This window comes from Phacochoerus africanus, chromosome 4 (assembly GCF_016906955.1).
Source record: "Phacochoerus africanus isolate WHEZ1 chromosome 4, ROS_Pafr_v1, whole genome shotgun sequence".
In the NCBI taxonomy this organism is placed as follows: Eukaryota; Metazoa; Chordata; class Mammalia; order Artiodactyla; family Suidae; genus Phacochoerus; species Phacochoerus africanus.
In genome coordinates, this window is record NC_062547.1 from 121,412,120 (window position 1) to 121,434,935 (window position 22,816).

Here is a 22,816-nt window from a genome sequence, read left to right on the forward strand (position 1 = left end):
GCTGTGCTCACCACAGCCACAGCAATGCCAGATCCAAGCTGTGTCTGTGACCTACACCACAGCTCACAGCAACACCAGATCCTTAACACACTGAGTAAGGCCAGGGGTTGAACCTGTGTCCTCATGGATACTAGTCAATTTCATTACTACTAAGCCATGATGGAAACTCCTGTGAGAGTTTTAAAATACACAAATAGAACTGTGAATTTGTCTTTTTTTTTCCCATTTAACTAGATAGATCCATGCAGTTCAGCATTTTCCTGACTCGTTGATGCATTGGTGCTTTATTATTGTAATAAGTTTTTCTTATCTCCAGTGATGTTTCTTCTCAGATTTATTTTTTCTGATATAACTATAACTGCACTAGCTTTCTTAAGATTTGTGTTTTCATAGCATATCTTATTCCATACCTTACTTCTAGTCCATTCGTATCTTTATATTTTAAGTTTGTCTCTTTTAATGGGAATAGAGATAGATTTTTCTTGGTAACTTACTCTTAATAATACATTCTGAAAATATTTGTTTCCTAATTTTAATAGTTAACCCATTTACATTTAATGTGAAATATCTGTAGCATTTGGTTTCAGTCTATTATTTGCTTGCTTGTTTTTTTATTTATCCCATTTATTCTTTGTTCTTGAGATTCACATTTTCTGCCTTTTTTGCATTAATTATGGTTTTTTTTGGTACTCTGTTTTACATTTTTAAAGTTAAAAGTTTTGAAGCTATACTTCTTTGCTTATTTTTTTTGATTGTTTGCTACAGAAGCTAGAATATGAATACTTAAACAAGCATAATGTGCTAAGTTAATATAATGTCATTTCACACACAATATAAAAATCTTTCCACAGTATGATTTCATTCAACAACCCATCCTCTTTGCTATTTTTGTAATATATTTTCAACTACATATGCACAATCCAGTAATACTCATTATTCTAGAGAACCCTTTTTTCTTTTCATGTAAAGCAGGTCTTGCTCATCCTTTCACATACTAATTGGACTCAGAACTTTGTACATGTTTTTATTATCATACAATGATGTTATGTTAGCCCAGCCTGATTCAGTTGTATTGTACACTGAGGTATAAGTGGTAGGCTTATAGCAAAGTAATTGAGAAAACTCAGAACACCTAGAGCTGAAAGTGGAAGGAATTAGAAAACTATAGCATGGACCAAATGACCTAATATCCAGGTCCAGAGGGCTGTAGTATATTTTAGCTGTTGTCAGTGACTAATAGGGTTTAATTGTACTGGTAAGAGTATGTCATTAGGGCTTATAGTAAGTGTTAGTGCTTGGAAGAAGAAGAAAAAGAAAACCAATGATTAGAGTATCTGATGTATATATATGTACATACACATACATATATACACATGTATACACATATATACATACACATGTATATATATGCACAACTTATATGTATATACATATATAAGTGTGTATATACCTTGTCTCATAAAAACATCATTTAGTTCACAGAAATAAATATATACCTTATAAGTCGTATCTACTTTATCTCATAAAACCTCATTTAGTTCACAGAAAATTTATGTGGAGCAAGTTTTTTCATAATTAATTCACGGATAAAAAAATCAGCCATCTGAATGTTGAATTTATGATTGCTCATATGGTTAGGAAGGACCTGATCTTGCAACTAAGAGTGTAAGAAGACTGATCTAAACCCCAAATTATGAGATTGGACAGAGTAGAATATCAAGGCTTTAGTCAAGTCGACTAGACCACTGATGACCAATTAAGAAATCCAATGTGACTCCACTCCACATCATCACATGAACTTGGTACTACATAGCTCAGTAGTCCTGACTGTTCAGGGGTAAGGCTAGATGTTGCAAGTTAATTTCCTTTGTGGATGAGGATGAGACTTCTGATGCCTTGCTTAATTTTTTCAGATTTGTGCTTGTAACTCATTGGCTCTAATTGGAAACATCAGAGCCTGTAACATACTAGACTTGTGTAAAACCAAGAATTCCTATAAATCAGACCCCTGAAGCCAGATACAGATCCTTCAGTCATTCTGCACTTTTGAGCAAGATTGCTGGGCAATTCTTTACTAATCAAACTATAGTTTAAAGATCTGCATTGCATATTTGCAATGTCCATTCATATAGTTCATCTAATAGTACAAGTAACAGTAAACACTGAAAGCAGAAACTATATCCTTCTCTTCCTCATCAAAGGCTAATCTACAATTTGACTTAATTTCTTTTAGTTATTTACCCTCTAGAAATAGAGTGGAAATGCTTACTGTCTTTCCCTGGGCCCTTCCAACACCCTTTATTTATTGAAAAGCAAATAATTTTGCTATCAGCCTTTTTGACTACAGTCTAAATATTTTTTTTTTGTCTAAAGTTTTAACTAGAGGCCCTGTTTTCTCACCTTCTAATAATTTTTAGATTCTCCCATAAGGGATATTTTTAAATTATAAGTAATTCTAACTTATCCCATTACAATATTTGCTTTTGATGAGATTCTACAATATTAAGAAAATATAAACACAAAAAAAGTGTGAAATCAAGTCATAGACTTACTGAGATTCTGTTCAGGGTGGAGGTGAAAGTCATGTCTAAATATCAAGGCCAAACAACTTGGGCAAAGAAACAGCAAGATGCTGCAGTTGTCTTGCATGTTTATTAGTGTAATGAATCACATTTATGAAGGCATTACAAAGTCGTAAACAGTTATAATATAAGTGCAGAGTCGCCCATCCCAGATACTCAATATATAACCATTTTATTACTGCAGTGGAACAACATTACAATTAACTAAGAAAACAGGGTACATATAAGTTATTTCAGAACCAAAACATGAGATACAAAAGGTCAACTTTCTGACCTAGTTTAAAAGTGCATTCTCATAAGCCACAAATAACTGTACAGTCATCAAAATATTGTTCATAAACCTGTAAAGACAATCTTTCTACAATACTACTTAACCCTATAGAGCAAATCATTAATTGGATGAAGAATTTTGGTTTTAGCTGTGTGTAATGAAGAAACTCAAGTTTCAAAATTACAAGAATGGTTTTCTACATTAGGTAATATATCTGTCGAAAAGATCCTACTGTTCTGTCTGTTGGTCATTTTCATCCAGGCCCAAGTCAGTCCTGGTTGGTTGTGCATGTCTACTCCTGGACTGCTTCTCCCATGCTCCATTTCTTTCTGCCAGCACAAATCACCACAGATGGGTGACAGTGTGTTACCTTGTGTCTTGTCTCCCCTATTCAACACTCACATGCCTTCTTCTATCTTAAAGAGAATGCTGTGATGACAGATTAGATTATAAGGCCACGATATCATTTTGTAATTTAACATCATTATTTCTAAGACTCTAACATTTGCCATGTAGTGCTCTTTGAAGGGATGGCTTGCTGTTAGTCTTGACTCAACTATTTCTTCTAAGGAGTTAAGAAAATTGCAGGATTCATTATTTCAAACACACTTCTTAAAAGCTTTGTGTTCGGCACAATCCAAATTATATTTTGAAGTTTTGCTTCTTAGTTTTCAAACCGTTTAGTGTTTAAGAGAAATATAACCAATAGCTACTTTTCCTACTTACATTTTAAATCAACAAAGTGCATGTGTTTTGTTATTTTATATCCTCAAATAATTATAGAAATAATGCCATTTGTCTTATATATGATTTTTTAAAGATATCCCCCAATTTACTTATAAGACAATAGCAATTCTTTTTAAAACACAAATTATGAAATTAAATCCTTGTCTTGTATATTTAGGATACTAACTTTATCTATGTGATAATTCTTCTGTTTATCATAGTCTTTACCAAAATATATCATGTATAAAGAAAGGCTGAAATTCTAGAAATCAGATTTCAATATTGAACTTTGCAACTTATTCTGAATGTGCACGTGGTCCTGGCTCTGATGAAGGAATTTATTCAGTCTTAAGGATCAGTATTCATGCTTTAGATTTTCTTAAAACACTTACTTTCACCAATGATGAGTTCATTACTGGAGGCCATTTTCCATTTGCCATGTGTGATAACGTCTAATGATGATTTTGAGCTTTAGGTATTGGTACCACCTTGATTCTTCACTGAGTAAGAGACTCGAAATTTTCCTGGCCTTGTTCAAGCAGGCATAGTCTTGCTAACATTTTTTTTTTTTCCAGAACAGGGGCCTAAAGCTTGCCTGTTCTACATGAGGTTTTTATTTAGTATATGTATCTAAGTCCTGACCCAATACCTCCTTGCTTTTCTCTTTCTTTTGAAAGGGAGCATGGAGTGAGGCAGTGCTATGCTTTAGGCAGGCTGATAAGACATATATGTAAGGTGGGAAAATCATACAAAGCCCTATGTACTCAATCCTAGACCTGGATACCTAGTACATTTCAGCACAGATGTTTTATGATGGATAGGTATCTCACTTTAGTTCTGCATAGGTGATGGGTGTAGTATAGGGTTGAAGGAAGAGAAAGTACCTAGGTCAGTTTTCTGGTCCTCAAGCCAACGGAATGGGTATACATTTTGCCTTCTTTCCAACAGCTGCCTAGTTCCTATAGCCTTACAAGTAGTTGAACTCAGAGGCAGCCAAATCTGAAGGTAATGTATTTAGAAAATAAAAAATATTTCTTACGTCTCCAGTAATAATAATGGAACTTCCTTTTTGACATGTGAGCATATGTTTCAACTTTCAGACCATCACATATATTTTCATGATGCATTTGGTCCATGTAGTAGTCTTTAGCCACCTTGATATTCTACAACCAATTTTTAAATTTTATAAAGACCAGATTTGTGTTTAATACAGTTTATACAGCCCCAAGGTATCTGTCTCGTTTCTTCATTTTTTTGACTGTTGGGATAACAGGTTTTTTTTTTTTTCTTTGTTAGAAAAAAAATTCATTTCATAAATAAGATTTGTTTTTGCTTATGTATGTATTTAATATACATTCTTTTAATCTTCAGTGGGTTTCTTTCTATCATGGAGAAGATATTTATTTCCTACATTATTATCTTCTTAAGCCCAGCTGATGTAATAAACTTAGAGGTAAGAAAAACTCTGCAGGGTACAAACACCTTGCTTTCTCTGTGCATTTTAAAAACAGTAAGGTAACTATCGCCCAATATCATTGATGAATATAGATGCAAAAATTCCCAACAAAATCTTAGCCAACCGAATCCAACAACATATCAAAAAAATTATATACCATGACCAGGTTGGGTTCATCCCAGGTTCACAAGGATGGTTCAACATACGCAAATCAATCAGCATCATACACCACATTAACAAAAGAAAAGTCATAAATCATATGATCATCTCAATAGACGCAGAAAAAGCATTTGACAAAGTCCAACATCCATTCATGATCAAGACCCTTGCCAAAGTGGGTATAGAGGGAACATTCCTGAATATAATCAAAGCCATTTATGAGAAACCCACAGCAAATATAATCCTCAATGGGGAAAAACTGAAAGCCTTCTCCCTCAAATCTGGAACAAGACAGGGATGCCCACTCTCACCACTGCTCTTCAACATAGTTTTGGAAGTCCTAGCCACAGCAATTAGACAAACCAAAGAAATAAAAGGCATCCATATAGGAAGAGAAGAGATCAAACTGTCACTGTATGCAGATGACTTGATACTCTACATAGAAAACCCGAAGGACTCAACCCCAAAACTCCTTGAACTGATTAATAAATTCAGCAAAGTAGCAGGATAGAAGATTAACATTCGGAAGTCAGTTGCATTTCTGTATACCAGCAATGAAACATTAGAAAAGGAATACAAAAACACGATACCTTTTAAAATTGCACCTCACAAAATCAAATACCTCAGAATACACCTGACCAAGGAGGTAAAGGACCTATATGCCGAGAACTATAAAACTTTAATCAAAGAAATCAAAGAAGATGTCAAGAAATGGAAAGATATTCCATGTTCCTGCATTGGGAAAATCAATATTGGAAAAATGGCCATACTACCCAAAGCAATCTACACATTCAATGCAATCCCTATCAAATTACCCAGGACATTTTTCACAGAACTAGAACAAACAAGCCAAACATTTATATGGAACCACAGAAGACCCAGAATCGCCAAAGCAATCCTGAGAAACAAAAACCAAACAGGAGGCATCACTCTCCCAGACTTCAAGAAATACTACAAAGCCACAGTCATCAAAACAGTGTGGCACTGGTATCAAACAGACAGACCGACCAATGGAACAGAATAGAGACCCCGGAAATAAACCCGGACACCTATGGTCAATTAATCTTTGACAAGGGAGGCAAGAACATCAAATGGGAAAAAGAAAGTCTATTCAGCAAGCATTGCTGGGAAACCTGGACAGCTGCATGCAAAGCAATGAAACGAGAACACACCCTCACACCATGCACAAAAATAAACTCCAAATGGCTGAAAGACTGAAATATACGACAGGACACCATCAAACTCCTAGAAGAAAACATAGGCAAAACACTCTCGGACATCAACCTCATGAATATTTTCTCAGATCAGTCTCCCAAAGCAATCGAAATTAGAGCAAAAATAAACCCATGGGACCTCATCAAACTGAAAAGCTTTTGCACAGCAAAGGAAACCCAAAAGAAAACAAAAAGACAACTTACAGAATGGGAGAAAATAGTTTCAAATGATGCAACCGACAAGGGCTTAATCGCTAGAATATATAAACAACTTATATAACCCAGCAGCAAAAAAGCCAATCAATCCATGGAAAAATGGGCAAAAGACCTGAATAGACATTTCTCCAAAGAAGATATACAGATGGCCAGCAAACACATGAAAAAATGCTCAACATCGCTGATTATAAGAGAAATGCAAATCAAAACTACCATGAGATATCACCTCACACCAGTCAGAATGGCCATCATTAATAAATCCACAAATAACAAGTGCTGGAGGGGCTGTGGAGAAAAGGGAACCCTCCTGCACTGTTGGTGGGAATGGAAACTGGTACAGCCACTATGGAGAACAGTTTGGACATACCTTAGAAATCTATACATAGAACTTCCATATGACCCCACAATCCCACCCTTGGGCATCTATCCGGACAAAACTCGACTTAAAAGAGACACGTGCACCCGCATGTTCATTGCAGCACTATTCACAATAGCCAAGACATGGAAACAACCCAAATGTCCATTGACAGAGGATTGGATTTGGAAGAAGTGGTCTATATACACAATGGAATACGACTCAGCCATAAAAAAGAATGACATCATGCCATTTGCAGCAACATGGATGGAACTAGAGAACCTCATACTGAGTGAAATGAGCCAGAAAGACAAATACCATATGATATCACTTATAACTGGAATCTAATATCCAGCACAAATGAACATCTCCTCAGAAAAGAAAATCATGGACTTGGAGAAGAGATTTGTGGCCGCCTGATGGGAGGGGGAGGGAGTGGGAGGGATGGGGAGCTTGGGCTTATCAGACACAACTTAGAATAGATTTACAAGGAGATCCTGCTGAATAGCATTGAGAACTTTGTCTAGATACTCATGTTGCAACAGAAGAAAGGGTGGGGGAAAAATGTAATTCTAATGTATACATGTAAGGATAACCTGACCCCCTTGCTGTACAGTGGGAAAAAAATAATAATAAATAATTTAAAAATAAAATAAAATAAAATAAAAACAGTAAGGTAGAGAGTTTTGAAATCCTTTTGGATAGGAAGAGCCATTCCCTTCTTGAGTCCAAGCTGAAATAACTACTTGAAACAATGAAACTTTCAACTCCAATATTTTAGTACTATAACATTGTTAAATATTTTCATGGCAGCTCTAGCCCATTGTAGCCTGCCTTCCATAGCAACCCTGAAAGGTCAGTGTTATTAAACTCTTGTGTGTCACAGATTAGGAACCTGAGAGTAGGAGCAGTTAAGGGATATTTCCAAGGTTAATCAGCTTGTGAGAATTTCTGTGTTTGAGGTCAGAGTTTTCTCCTGTAAAACTCTCAGCTAATTTTGGTAATGGCAGCATTATGGTTTTGTACACAGAATATGATACCTCCACTTGTAAGAAGTAGAAAAGATCATATCAAAGAGTTATTTAACTAAAGTGCAGTTATCTCATTAGCAAATTTAGTCTCTTTTCTGTAATATAATAGTTACGTAAAAATAAACCATCCACCCAAGGACAAGACATCTGCTCCTTAATCAGGTGTGCTCTTGTTTAAATGAGAAAAATCAGTGCAGTGGTGACATAAGGGGGAAAGAGAGATGGTGTGTTAAAGATGCTAAGCTCTAACAGAAATAGAAAAGTAAATTATTCTAAGTTGCATGCATTTTATTGCTTAGTTCCTAGTAAAATTCAGGGGAAAATAAGGCAGATTCATTTGTAACAATGCAAAGACAACCACCTTAACATTCTGAAAAGCTTATTTTAACATTCCAAATTTCTACAGATGTCTCTTATCTAAGTAAAGCCATTTTGTTTTGTTTTTCCAAGTTTATGCATTTCCTTATTCCTTTCTATATTAGTAAGCAAACACATAAACTACTAACAACCAAAGTTCCCAATTTTCAAAAACTTCAATTACTTTTTTCCCTCTCTCTTTCTCGCCTATGAGCATGCAGGCATTTTCCCCTGACAAATCTCTAATAAAAGAAGAGGTTGAAGTAAGTCAATTTCTTTTCTTCTGTATGCAAAGTTTCATTTTAACCTCAGATTCCCAGGTACATGCAAAAATGCAAATTAAGTAGCACCAACACTAGATTGTATTTTGTTTCTAGGTGCCCTTAAGTCCTCAGGAGTATCACAGGGTTGGTGGTGGGAGTGAGGTGGGGTTAGGGGCTTGTATTCATACCTATAACTTTAAAGCTATATAAAATATGCAGTCCACTATACCCAACATGTCTGTCCAATGTCTTAGTGTTTCAAATCTCATAGTTTTGGAAGAATAATATTTTGTAACTTACCACACTTAGGGAGAATACTGGCGTAATCATAATTTGCTGCTTTGTAACTCAGCATATTCCAATTTGCTATTCCAGCATCTTGAAATGTTACTTGCTCTTTTGTTTCCTTCCTTCTTTCCTTAGTTTCTTCTCTTTTTCTCTCTCCTTCCTTCCATTTTTTCCCTCTTTCTTATCTAATGAAAAGTGTTTCTCTAGAGTATCCTATTACAGTATGGATAATTTTAGCTATAGGTAACATTCTGTGGAGAATTAGAAAAGAAACATTTAGATTTTCAATTCATGAAAGAATGAAAATTTCAAAGCAGAAAATTCAATCTTGACAGAATTTTAATTTTGATATTCCCTAATTTGTAGTTTCAGCTTCTAACCACACTGTATTTGGCTGTAGCTTTCTCTAGATAATGGTTTATCAGATGACACTTGGAATCCATTAATGTTCAGAGACCTATTTGGGGGAAAATTTAAGAAAAAGGATTGGTTTAAGAATAAATCAAAGCAATCTAACAAGGCCCTAAATGAGATTAATAATCACTTATATAATGAGTTATTTATGTTTAGACCGTTGTCATCATATAGCATGCATTACAGATGAAAGCATTCTGATTTTACACTTTAATATGTTAGTGTGAGGGTGGAAGGATTGGCCGTAAATAAATATGAACGGTCTTTACCATTTCCAGGAATCATGAGTACACACATCTGCTAAATAATAGACTAAAATGGGAGCTTTTGGGACTGAATGCAAAGCAGGAAGCTCATTTTTTTAAATCAAAATATGCACAAAGAGCAGCAGAGAATACTTTTGGAACTTGTTTTTCCCCATGGTCTGTTGCATTTATTGGACAACATTAGAGTAAAAACAAGTCAGTGACTAAAGACAGAATGCCAGTAATATCAAATAATAATAATAACAATAATAATAATAATAATAAAACTTGATTGTATTTAATAGCAAGAATGGGGTGGTAAGTGTACCCAAAGCAATATCAAATAATTTATAATTATTTAATTATAATGAGGTGTCCTAGAGTTCAAAATAGATAATCTGGAATTTTTAAAATAATGTATATAAAATATAGATAATATACTATCTTTTACTTTTATGACTATACAGTCCTCATGGATTTTTCACATGAAACTGATTTCTTAAAGAGTTCTTATCATAGAAATAAAAATACTATTTTTTACAATTCATCCTTAGTTTTGAAAATGAGGTTCATTCACCAACTAGGTAAGTATTTCTATTATGATATGGAACACCTTATTTTTTACTTTTTCTTTAAATCATAACTACATCTATTACATCCAAGTTCAAATGTTTTATGTTTTCTTTTGCTACTTAGGGATGCATCTTTTTTATTATTGTAAATGTGAACAGAAAATTTTCCTCCAGTGGATAATTTCCAACAATGAAATTATTTGGCTTTATTTCTGCCAAGAGGGAAGACTATGAAACTCACTGTTGGTAAGACCAAATTAAAAAAAAAAATAGGTAGAAGTGGTTATACACCATCCCCTGAGATTACCTATTTTTCTTTTCTGTGTAAAAGCAAATGGCCTGAGAGCTCTTCAAGGCTTTGTTTATGCCAGTGTAACAGAGACGAAGATGGTTCTATGTTGACTTTTCTTTGCTTACTCTTTCTGCAGAGGTGGGAGTTGAGTTACCTGATGTGAATACAGTTTATTCATTCCAAAGTTATGTGAAGCATAGTTGTGGTACTTGTGTTTATCTGAGGAAACAATTTCCAGGATATTTTTTCTGGTTATACTTTTACCTCAAGTAGCTGAACTCAGCTTTTCCCCTTGCATGTCAATAGAGTTAAACCTGCCCACATTCATTTACAGAATAGCATTTCTAAGATTATATTCATTCTGACTCTGTTTGCCTGAGCATAGTGGAAGGCAGTTTCAAGCATTATTTTATCCATTCCATCAGGAAACAACAATTGTTAAATAAATGCTGTGTTTCTCTTTTTAGATCTTGGGAATATGGAGTGGCACTATCTATTTTCAGAGACGAACATGTCTAGTGGGAAAAGCAAGTAGATAACAGATAAATTGCATCATTGAATACCATAAGAAAACTATGTTTGAAGTGCTATTGGGGTATGACTCTGGCTAAGGAAGTTGGTAGAAACTTGCTTTGGGCAAGGTGGCTATCAAGAATTAGATTCAAGTTGTCCTTAATAGTCCAAATTCATGAGTTAGCTGTATGTATATTTTCCTGAGTGCCTCATTATGACTATAATCATTTTGCCAATCACTTGGGAGGAACAAACTCAAAAATTTAAATGTTTGAATTTCTGTATAAATAGATTGGGGTATTTTAATCATATTCCTATTTTTATCTGTATAAGTCCTAATTTTTCTTAGACTACAAGTTCATTTGAAAATTATATTGTTTTGCAGTTATATTATTTTCTATATGCTCCAGGAGAGTTAATTTAAAAGGTCCCCAGAATTTAATAAAAAGTGTTAATTAAATCAGTGATTTCAAAATTGAAGTGAAGAATGGAGAGGAAAAATTACCTGGTTGAGAGGAAGAAATCTTTTTTTTTTTTTTTTTTGATAGCAGCTCCTGCAGTTTCTAAGTTGTTGATTTGATCAAAATCATGGAATCCATTGTGCTCACATCTTTGAAATGTGAAGTTGGATAGCTGATTGTAAAGATTACTACCGCTTCCATCTTTCTACAACTACTAATGCTTTTTTTTTTTTTTTTTTTTTGCAACAAAGAACACCCCTCACCCCATGGAGATTCATAATGAGGTTATAAGCAATTTGAAACATGTCTTCTCGCTTTTATTGATTTTTGTATTCAAACAACAAAGCTAAGGACAATTTAATAGGCCCTCTATAAATATTTGAGATAAGGGATAAAAACCTAGTGGACTAGGTTTTGGGGGAGTAGTGACTCCCCCAAATCTGCTTCCCAATAAATGAAATGGTAAGAGTGGCAAATATTGTCAAAATTAACTCTTATATTTTTTGGAAATTAATCAAAGGCTTGCCACAATCCATGGAGTATTTATTATAGAAAAGCAGTGGCATGTCTGTAAGACTAGAAAACCTTCTGATGTTTTAACTTGCCTTTTTTGCAATTTACCTCTTCCAAGATTTGCAGGGATTTTGAAAATAAAATCATTGCAAGTATGTGCAAACCAGTAGTTTGGTAGCCACCTAAGGGGTAAAACATGTTTGGAGCTTACTAAAAGCCTCATTTCCCAGAGAATTCTATTTGGCCCATATTTGTAGTTCTTCAAAAAGCTCCAGCATAAGAACTTGTCTCATTTGATCTGACTCACTACTTTCTCTGTGCGCCAATACCCATATTCTTTTTTCAGCTTTATTCTTTGGGTTTTTGTCAGAAACAGTCAGCAACAATTAGCTAATATTGCAATCACCTAGGAAGTTATACTAGTTTGGATTAACAAGAAGCTGATCAAAAAAACTTAAAGGAAAATTTGGCAAATAATATTTTTATAGGTGGCTTTGGAAAGCTCTTATGTATATGTGGGAATCTAGAAAGACACTTAATAGACAGAGCTGTACTGATTCCCAGGAAAGACTTGAGAAAGACACTAAGCTTTCACCTCTTTCTCATCTTGTGGTCCTGAACAGAAAGTGAAGGTTAAGGCAGAAAGTGAAGGCTAATATTGCAAGAAGTCTGATGGAAGATTGAATATATGTATGAATATGCACATATAATCCCTTTGGCAAAGGCTAAGAGACTTAATTCAAGGTGTTTAAGGTAATTTTTGATCAGGTATTAGTTGTTCACACATAAACGTAGTCAAATTGTTGAAATCCACACACAAAAAGAATAACTTGAAAACAGCAAGAGGATGGGAATTTGTGGTTAGACAGCAGGTAGCGCTCTCCAGTTGGATCTAATTGTATTCATGCTAACAATATTCAATATGCATAGAAGAAACAGATTCTGATTCAACTCTACAGAAGTTATGACTTGTGAGAAAGGTAATACTACCGACACATTTTCTATTAAATCATTCCTCTGTAAAACTGTGCAAAACACTGTTAAATCAATGAATTGTGACAAACTTATAGTTAATATATTTAGGAAGCTTAGCAGGTACTTAGAGATGACAAATACCCAAATACTGTCATAAAAGGATCTTGCTCCCAAAGTGACACTTCATAGGAAAATGTTGATTAATTAAAATTGTTTTGCTTCAAATTAGGTCATTAATCAAAATTTTTTTCTTCCAACTGTAATAAATGAGTTTTGCAGGAGAGGAGATGCTGAAGAAAGGAAAAACTTTGTAGCGAAGAAACAAAAAACAGTCTTCTTCTGTTGTTGCCAGTAAATTAACCTTAATTAAGAAAACAAAAATCAATGAAAAGAGAGAGGTCTCTGTTAGTCTTCCTAGGAAGATTGTCTAAGAATTACATATTCATATACTCTCAGGAGTTTTTCTTTAAAAGATCAGCATTTAATCCTCTAAAAGCACTGATTTCATTGAGGAACGGCACAGATGGCTTATTTAAGACATTCTGAATTCGTGGTTACATCTAAAATTATAAAGAAAAATGTATAGTTACCATTGTTTCCACTCTAGTACAACTAATGTGTAATAATTTGAAATTTATAGATCATGCAAATAAATTTAACAGAACATTGGTAAAAGTAAGTGAAGTTTCATAAAGGCAGAGTTCTTTTTCCCTTTTTTTCACTACTCCTAATATTTCTCACTTATCTCTCTAGTCTCCCAGAACTAATGAAAAGTATCATGGCTGTAAATCTAAATAACCAAGAGTTAGATTAGAACAATGAAAATTTGTTGTTTAAAAGACTCTTCTCAAACTAAATCTAGATATTAGTGGAGATACATTGGCAGTTAGCTGATAAGGATTCATGAGTTTTTGTTGGTTTACTTGTTTTTATAATTTTGTGGGGAGGAGACAAAAATTGATGGAGTTTTAAGGACTTTAGTGTTACTTATGTATACCTGCAGAGGTTACACTTTGAAATCCCTTACTCTTGTGGCATAATTCTGTGACCCTTAAATTTTTGTTTATTTATTGTTGATCTCAGAAAAGTAAGAATCTTAACCCTATTTTAGTGAAGGGCTCTGTCCAAAGCTAACTCTGAGAAATCTCTATTATGAGTAAAGAGGCTATTAAATTCTGATGTAATTGCTAGAGAGTATCTTCTGTCTTCAAAAAACTTAAACTATTAAAATGTAAGTGAAAAACTGGTCTTTTACATGAGAAAAGAAGAAATTTTTAAAAATATTGTCTGCATGCTAGTTTTCATTCTAGTTGCAATGTCCATCTCATTTTAAACATATGAAGTGGTATCTAATGTTAATTATAGATGTGGTTAGGAAAAAAGAAAGGAAATTTAGTGAAGCTAATTAACTATCCTAGGTCACACATCTGGCAATGATTTAAACTTAGATCTTAGACCTTGCTGATTCTCTAGATTATATTCTTTGCGTTCTTGTCCACAGTTTAGAGATAATGCAATTATAGTCATTATAATCATCAAAATAGGTGACTGCATGCCAGATTTTATGTATGCATTATTTCATTTAATCTTCATAAGAACCTCATGAAGTTTGTCAGACTTGAAAAGTTAGATATCAATTCTGTCTGGGTCAAATACCTGAAGTATTACTATGTAAAAACCAGTTTTCATAAAATCTCTCCAAAACTAGGTTGGAATTCGGTACTCTGCTTTATCCAAAAATTCTTTCCTGTTGTGGCTCATTGGAAATGATTCCTACAAGTATCCATGAAGATGTGAATTCGATCCCTGGATATGCTCAATGGGTTAAAGATCTGGCATTGCTGCAAGCTGTGGTGTAAGTCCCAGACTTGTCTTGGATCTAGTGTTGCTATGGCTGCAGCTCTGATTTGACCTTTAACCTGGAAACTTTCATTTGCCACACCTTTGGCCCTCCAAAAACAAAAAACAAACTGTGAAACAAACAAAATTATTTCCAATGTAATAATGTTAAGTAGTTATATTATAAATTTTTGTAAGCAGGGCATATAGAGCAGCTGCTAAGTGCATAGCAATGCAATGGTGCTCATAGCAATGCAATAGTGCTCAATTTTTTTTCTTTGTCATAGAAACTATGTAATTAGATTGTTGGATGGTTTTTTGGAAGGGTTATGTAATGAACTGGCACTATACAGATTGTGATGGGAAGAGTAGGAAGACTCTCACAAGCAAAGAAATGTATAGGTTCATAAAAAATTGCCTTAGTACTTATAATTTCTAACTTTACAAATTATTTTCGGGAAATTATAATGTTTCCGTAGGTTACAGGAAAGGTCACAAAATCTCCTAACATTCATTGAAAAGATACATGTCTGAAACTTGTGGACCAGCAGTCTGTTTGATAAGATGACAGTAGAACTATATGCAGGTGTAGTAGCCACTCAATAAATTGCCAGTAGAACTATATGTAAGTATAGCAGTCACATAGAAGACTTGCTGATTAAACATGCATGAGAGGTCAAAGGTTAAGATGCTTTCTGAACAGAGAAAATATTCCCAGGGAACAGAATTGAAGATTTTCAGATAGGGATGAATACCTATAGTCATGGCTCTGTGTTGGAGAGTTATATAATATTCTGAAAATGAAAAAAACACTAAGGGTGTAGTGAATCTGGAAGGACAAAGTGGAACAGAGAGAATAGGGTCTTGGATGCTATGCTATAGCTTTTGGAATATGTTCTAGAGCAAAAAAAGAAAAGAATAAGTTAAAAAAATACAGTTTTGCAGCAGCAGAGTAAATTCATCAAATATATGTTTTAAATATAGATTAAAGTAGAAAAAGCTGGAGGCAGAGGGGTTAAGTGGGAGGCTACTATAAGAAATCTGGGGAGAGAAAGTTATTTGATAGCCTCAGAATCAAGCACGTGGAGGTTTGCTGTTGAGGCTCTGGGTTTGGGGGAGAATGTTTGAATTCTCTTTCTGATGTAGTGAATATTGGGAATGGTCTATTAAATATCTGTTGACAACATTCATCCGGAAGTTCAAAAACATAAAAGTAAATGTGAGGCCCCCATTTACTGTTGTTTTAATAGGTTCCTATGCTCTATAAAGAGTTGAAGTCAGTGAATACAGAAACAAAACTAGGGAGTGTTTGTAGAGATGCTAAGGTCAACCAGCAAATAAATCTTCGGGAGGAGCTTAAAGAGACCTTTAACAATAGTTGGAGAGAGGGTAGATTTATTCTGTGATAAGATTTCTTTAATTATGGTAATCTTTGTCTTTATTTCCCTTTATTTATGGGGACTTAGTTTAATGGGCTTTTTAAAATCTAATTTTATTTTCCTCTCTTTGTGTCTTAAAATAGTTTTCCATCAAATCACCTCTTTCATATTATGCCATTTCTGTTTCTCAAGTGGGCCTATTTGTGTCTTCGTTATTCATTAAAGTACTGACATCCCACATCATGGCTCATTGTCTTGTTTTTTATATTAATCTCCAAGCCTGATTAAATTTCACTCATGGAACGATTACATCCTTTAGATGAGATTGAAGGATAATTTTCCCTGTGTTATTCATGTTAATCTTTTTTGCTTCACTGTGTGGACTACTTCATGTAGGCATTTTCTATCATTAACCTAAGAATAGGCTAGTCTAATTATCAAGTCTTTATATTTGTTGCCTCCTTTATATTTGTTGCCTCCTTCTTTTCTCCTGTTATATAGAATCTTCCTTCAAATTTCAGTTCAAGTTCTACCTCTTCTAGTACATTGACTTGCCTCTCAATCTTGTCTAAACCACACAGTTTGCATTTTTCTTATATTGAGTTTTCTTATATTCAGTTGTTTGAATGTTTAAAACATATTTTTTTCCATAATATATTTCAACCTTATTGTAGGTAGAGTCTACTTTTTTTTTTTTTTAACATGAAGCACACACTGCTCAGTATTAAGCTTGAAGTAGAGGCACATTAAATGCTTGTCAAAATCAATTGCATTTGTAATGTTGTCATTGTGATTTTTTTTTGAGTTCAATATTTAACTTCTATTAATTACACTTGCCACTCTTTTTTTAAAGACTAACTGTGCTCTGGCATGATACAGAGAAACAGTTCTGTTCATCCCCAACTGCTTCTGGAAGTACGAAGTCAAAAACTCAGTTAAGGTCATGTGATCTAAGGAACAGCATTTTGAAAAAGTTAAGTAGTTGCAGAACACGTGGCAGTATTTCTCTTCAACTTTATTGTAAGTCCTTTGCAACCAAATTTATCCACTTCCAGTGAGGTATGAACCAGAGGAAATAGGCTTAAAGTCTCGATTTTGGTTGGCTAAAGGAAGATAATATTTCTGAATCAAAAGTCATTAAACTGGAAAAGTTTGAAGAAAAGATGTATTTGGAGAAGTTTAAGATCAATTCCCATGTGTAGGATATGGCCTCCCTTTCAGAGATATGCTGGAATTGCTGACCTCTCTTGATCCTTCCAACTCTAGATTGAATTTCAGGAACCCTGTATTAAACTTTAGTTCCTTGCCAGGGTTTGTTACAATGAATCATAATTAAACCATGGAAGATTAATGTCTCAGCTGAGTTCAAATAAGTGTTGGCAGACGTTATTCCAAATTAAGTTGGTAAAATGAATAAGCAACTGACTTCCTTACTCTATTTGCCACCCAGAATGCCTTATAAGAATATCCTTTCTAATGGCAGTTTAGAATTTCCTGTTCTGTTCCTGGTGAGAAGTTTTACTGCTTGCACCTTTGGGGAATGTCGTGAAGGAAAACTAAGCAGTGGTTGTAAAACACCAGGAAATTTTAAAGTGCTCCATAAATATTAAGTAATGGACAAATTAATTGTAGACATTCCAAATAAGAGAAAAATCACCCAAAGAGTTTAGCATCTAGAGCAAAGTTTGACTAAAGTTGGCTTTGTGATGAAATAGCAAATTTTCCTAGTATTTCCTTTTATCCATCATTTAAGTATACAGAACATTTTAGGTTTCCAGTCAGCATCAGATAATTGAATAATTGGTAAAAAAAATCTATGGATAAGGGAAAATGAATATTTGCCTTGGAGTTATTCTTCATGATGTGTTAAAATTTTTCTCTGTATGGCTGATAAATAACAGTATTTGTCCAGGGATGCACAGTCATGGTGTGAGAACAAATAAAGTAGTAGGTCTCATTCTAACAAAACTTTATGATATAACAAATACCTCAAATTGCATTAGTTACCATTATTACAGTATTTTTCCATATCTTGTATTTTCTACTTTGTTCTAAATAAGCATGGGGTAAAATTCTAGCAGACTCTGTGAATTGTAATTTCATTCTTTTCCCATCAAATTACCTGTGAGTCCTGGGCTGTCTATCATTGGCATTCTCTTGGTTATTTCTGGCCCTCTGGCAGAGCCAAAACAACAATCCTCTGGAGTTCGTGTAATAACCTGGTGCCCTGATACCTTTGGCAATCCTTACACATACTCACCAAGCCCTCATTTCCTCCAGGAATCCTTGATACAGCTTGACTTGAACAGCTCCAGGGCTTGCATTAATTTGAACGCACCTCTTTCCCAGGGGAGGCCTCTGACTGAAGTATTTACTTGGGTTGCTTTTTGTTTGTGCCTAATTGGGGCATTTGGGCCAGCGGTAGGGAGGGTGCCACAGGCACCTAATTGGGAGCCCTGGCCACAGTTTTCTGGGCAGCCTCTAGCTCACAGTATTCTGTAACACCTTCCCTGATGCCCCTGCCTTCTGGACAGCTGCCAAGAGGGCTCCTAGAGTCAAGCCAGTTAAGTTTTTATTGCCCTCTGGCAACTTCAGTAATGCATTTGTTTCATGGTTGCATTCTCTTGAATGGTCTCAGAAATGAATTCTGGAGTTGTAGAATGTCAGCAGCTTGAGGCTGAAAACCCAAACTGGTCTCTCCTCAATTAGGGACAGATCTGAGATGGACACGTTGGGTATTGCCATTCAGAAAGTGGTATATGATCTAGATCTAAGAAGATGATGTAGCCAGGTTGACCGTTTATAACTTTCATCTCTTCTGAGATGCAGGACTTGGCTGTATCACAGGACAGAAACCAAGGACTGTTTACTGCTAAATGGATTCTCAGAGTCCTGTTACTATCCAGGCTGTTACCCTTTTTACACCTACAGGCTTTGCAGTTTTCTAGACATATTTTACTTCTTGTCAAAGTCTTATCCTTAGACAGGAAGCTCATTGTTTCAGTTTTTCAGGATTTAAACAACTTACATTTAACACATCAAGGTAATTACCAGAAATTTGCTTGTGCAAAGTAGTTAAGTAGCAGGTGTTACAAGGGAAATTGGTACCCATCCCTACCTGGAGATGAGTACACCATTCTACTTGATGATGGAATAAATGTGGTATTTTTCTTCCTTTTTTTTTTTAAGTTTTGGGAAGACTGTGGAACCTAGGTCCTCCTTCCTAGGTCCTAAATGTCCAGCTTAGGTGAGTACATTCTGATAACATCTTCAGCCATTAGTTATTAAACAAACAGAAAACTCAGTGTGACTTAATTACCCTCTCTCTGCAACTAAAACTTTTTTAACAAAATGCTTATCAAATATATGTGAAAAAAACATTTTCTACCTAAAGAATATAGTACATCAATAAGGATACAGGTTTGCATTATTCAAGATCTCAGGTACCTGCAGGGGCAAGCTATGGAAGTGAAGGGAGGAGTTTCCACTGTGGCTTATCAGCCTAAGAACCCAACATAGTATCTGTGAGGATGCAGGTTCAATCTCTGGCCTTGATCAGTGGGTTAAGGATTTGGTGTTACCACAAGCTGCTGTGCAGGTCACAAGTACGGCTCAGATCTGGTGTTGCCATGGTTGTGGCATAGGCTGGCAGCTGCATCTCCAGTTCTTCCCCTAGCCCAGGAACTTCCATATGCCACAAATGCAGCTGTTAAAAAAAATGGCAATAAAAGGAAAAAGTGACTCAGCTGGGAAATTTGGGATGAAAAAGAGGGCCGCTTCATTGAAAGCTTGGCTGTGCTGACTCAGCTCCACCTGATTTGCCCCAAGGATTGCTAGGTGTTTTTGTTTTGTTTTGTTTTGTTTTCCCAAAATAAAAGAAAAATATTGAGATTGTATCCCAAATTTTAAACATTAAATAAAATGTATTGGCTTTTTTTTTTTGTTTTGTTTGCTTTTTAGGGCTGCACCCCAGCACATGGAGGTTCCCAGGCTAGGAGTCCAATCAGAGCTACAGCTGCCGGCCCACTTCATAGCCACAGCAATGCAGGATCCAAGCTGCATCTGTAACCTACACTACAGCTCACAACAATGCCAGACCCTTAACCCATTGGGCGAGGCCAGGGATCGAACACACATACTCATAGTTCCTAGTCAGATTTGTTTCTGCTGCACCATGATGGGAACTCCAGAAATTTATTGTTATTCTTGAAAAATTTTGGTGGAATGTAAGATAAACCAGACTTATTTATGAGCTGCCAGGTTATGACCTTTAAGAGAAGATGGGGAATACTGGGATTAGATTATGAAATTATTATTTATAATTCAAATTTTAGTGTGAGAAATATTATAGCAAGTTATTTCAAGTAGCTCCCATAGTATTTTTTCATTTGTTTTCATAATACTTTTAAAAAGTGGAGTCAAAAACACTCTTAGGGGAGCTTCCCTCTGGACCATAATTTTCTTTTGCCTTTATGAGAGAAAGGACAGTATATGTTTTCTAAACCTTCTCAAATGGCAATTTCAAAATTTATTTTGTATTCAGCTTTCCTTGCAACATTCCCTTCAGTATTATCCGCAGCAAGCCTGCCTTGAATGGAGATGAATCTTTCCTTACTATAGGCAGCTTGGTCATCAAGAAAAGGTTTGAAGCTATGCATCATGAGTGTTAATGGGATACAACTCTTTAATCAGAAAAAGCTTCTCACTCAAGTGTGCTGATGTCACTTCCTCCCTTCTCTTTCAAGATACTTTTATTTCCTCTATGAGTTGAATATTAACAGACTTTTCCTTGGACTATATGCTGGTTCTTTAAGCAACTATGATTTTTGGCTTCTTAAGCCAGTTCAAGTACACTGGAATACAGCTTTTTTTGTTACTGAAGCAAAGTTGAGTCTGCTCACTCATGTGCAGTAAAGTCAATCTCCTAATACTGGGTTGTGGTGAAGGAATGTGCACAGCATTCTGTACAGTGTCTGGTACAGCTAGAGTCCCAAAAGCCCAAACTCCCCAATGTGATTCAGAAAAATATTTTTAAAAGAAAGGTAAGTGAGAAAAGTCCCAGGGTTTATGATCAGCTTCTTCACAGTTCTCTGATGGTTGATGGTGAGAGAGGGTATCACAGGAATTAACATCATTAATTCCTGGGCTCCAGTAGATCCTGGGCCTCTGTGGTCAAGGTCATCAAGTATTTAATGTCTTCCATTTGGTGGGCTTTTAGCATCTGTAAAACAGCTTGGGGAATGTACATCAGATACTGGTATCTAGGAACCTTCAGAGAGGAGCTAAAGCAACAGATATGATATGGGGAGGGGTCTGTCCCAGGAAGGCCCCATAGGTTATATTTTTGAATTCAGAAATACATTTGATTTGGTTATATTTGCAGAGATGATTGGGGGTGCCAATCCCACTCCTAGTTTTTCTTGACACATTTCATTTGAGAATCAGTACTTATTCAGATAAACTATGCCTGCCATTTTGGGGATGAGTTTTCCTTTCCAACTCTTATCTGTAAATGCACATACTCTTTGCTTGCTATGAACTTTGTCTTCACTATAACAAAAGGAGACTATGAGAGCATCTACTGTAGTTAGTCTGCATATTACTGCTTCTTCCTAGGTATTCGTATTAAGGAGGGCAGAGTATCACCCATGTGAATATCTTATAGTCTACTTTTTTAGGAGAAAAGAAAAATGAGCCAAATGTTGATTTAAATGTTTCTACGGTTCCAGTCACTTCATTTTTCTTGATATGATCAGCATTTTCAATTTATCTTTACTCATTCAAGCTTAGAGTTTCTATGAGGTGAGTGTTCATTTTCTTTTTTTTTCTTTTTTATTTGTAAAATCACTTTATGTTATATACCAGGAATAAGAAAGTTCAAATTCCCTATGCAGGACTCTCTCCATAATTTTTTTGCTATTATTATTTTTAATACTTATGTCCCCAATACAAGTTTTTTTTCTACTGTACAGCATGATGACACAGTTATACAAACATGTACACATTCTATTTTCACACATTATCATTCGCCATCATAAGTGATTAGACATAGTTCCAACTGCTACACAGCAGGATCTCATTGGCAATCCATTCCAAAGGCAATAGTTTGTATCTATTAACCCCAAGCTCCCCAACCACCCCACTCCCTCTCCCTTCCCCTTGGCAGCCACAAGTCTATTCTGCAAGTCCATGATTTTCTTTTCTGTGGAAAGGTTCATTTGTGCCTTATATTAGATTCCATATATGAGTGATATCATATGGTATTTGTCTTTCTCTTTCTGACTCATTTCATTCAGTATGAGATTCTCTAGTTCCATCCATGTTGCTGCAAATGGCATTATTTCGTTCTTTCTTATGGCTGAGTAGCATTACATTGTGTATATATACACTACATCTTCATAATCCAATCATCTGTTGAAGGACATTTAGGTTGTTTCCATGTCTTGGCTATTGTAAATATAGCCGCAGTGAACACGCGGGAGCATGTGTCTTTTTTAAGAAAAGTTTTGTCTGGATACATGCCCAAGAGTGAGAATTCTGGGTCATATGGTAGTTCTATGTATAGATTTCTAAGGTACCTCCATACTGTTTTCCATAGTGACTATACCAGCTTACATTCCCACCGACAGTGCAGGAGGGTTCCCTTTTCTCCACACCCCCTGCAGCACTTATTATTTGGGGACTTTTTAACGATG